Source organism: Ciconia boyciana, chromosome 2 (genome assembly GCF_034638445.1).
Source record: "Ciconia boyciana chromosome 2, ASM3463844v1, whole genome shotgun sequence".
NCBI lineage: Eukaryota > Metazoa > Chordata > Aves > Ciconiiformes > Ciconiidae > Ciconia > Ciconia boyciana.
This window is the reverse complement of record NC_132935.1, coordinates 2,245,745-2,247,060: the sequence shown is the minus strand read 5'-3', so window position 1 is coordinate 2,247,060 and position 1,316 is coordinate 2,245,745. Positions and strand designations below refer to the sequence as shown.

At 46.6% G+C, this 1,316-nt stretch overlaps 1 non-coding gene across 1 annotated transcript; it reads right to left on the bottom strand.

The window, feature by feature from the left end:
• Positions 1-964: 964 nt before the first annotated feature.
• Positions 965-1,037, bottom strand: TRNAF-GAA (transfer RNA phenylalanine (anticodon GAA)). The gene has a single exon. It is a non-coding gene; the product is annotated as a tRNA-Phe (tRNA).
• Between the last annotated feature and the right edge of the window lie 279 nt (positions 1,038-1,316).

The following is a 1,316-nucleotide window of genomic DNA, read 5'->3' as shown; positions in this document are numbered from 1 at the left end:
TTGTAGCCAAACATGACCTAGTATTGGCTCTAGCTCTTCTGTGGGGCTGCCCTTGAGTCTGCTCCAGGATCACCTGACCAAGGCTGAACACCAAGAGAACTCTGCTACCCAAGGACACAGTCACAGCAAAGTGATCTCCATTTGCACAGAGCTGGCATCCGTTCCACCCGCTGACTTTCCCACCTCCAAAGAAGGCTGTAGCTCAGCGAGGGGAACAAACATACCATAGAAGAGAAGCAATCTCTGCCAAGCGCTGCAGAAATGGGACACAGATGGTGTCTTAAATGAGAACGGAAGTTTATTTGGGGGCTCTGCGCGTGACGTAGTGTTGCAGATCTTGCAACAGATGACAGACACTAGGATTTCAGAGCGGGTGATGAGATAATTTTGAAGCAGTCTCTGTCCACAGAGCTATTAGCTTATCTGAAAACGGGAAGAAGTTGAACTCAATAAACGATTCTATAAGGATAGGAATGTATAAACCTGTTTTTATTTATATGTCTTCTGATACCCTAATCTTAATCACAGCTGTTTGTTGACTGGTTGGTCAGCCTGTACGGTTGTGTTGATTGGCCAGGTGGCCACTGCTAATGGAAATACATGAGGATGACATTAGCCTTGCTTTTCCCTGCTGTAGACATAAACTTGAGTCTTTCTCCACTACACACAGAATGGTTGGAAGGGACCTCTGAAGGTCATCTGATCCAACACCCTGCTGTAGCAGGGCCACCTAGAGCCAGTTGCCCACGACCACATCCAGGTGGCTTTTGAATATTTCTAAGAATGGAGACTCCACAACCTCTCAGGGCAACCAGTTCCAGGTCTCTCATCCTTTCCTCATATGAGAGATGTTCCAGTCCCTTCATCATCTTCATGGCCTTTTGCTGGACTCTCTTCAGTAGCTCCATATCTCTCTTGTACTGAAAAGCCCAGCACTGGGCACAAAAAACCTACAGGAAAACACTGCTGAAGCCCGGGCTTGAACCAGGGACCTTTAGATCTTCAGTCTAACGCTCTCCCAGCTGAGCTACTTCAGCCCTGCTGTGGCCCTAATTTTCACAAAACCTGTTGGAATGTAATTACATTTCAACCTTTTCAGACAAGGTTAGCTGACATTAGCTTGTGAGTCAAAGTTGTTGTTTGCAGGGAACAGGATACAGACAGACTGGGCTCAAAAGCAGTGGTCTAACCATCTGCACCAACACAGGCTCCTTGCCAACGTACATCACCTCTGTGTATGTGTATGACTTTAACAATAGCATGACTCTGGAGGATGTAGAGAAGCAGAGCAGGGAAACAAAACAAGTGTTCTTGAA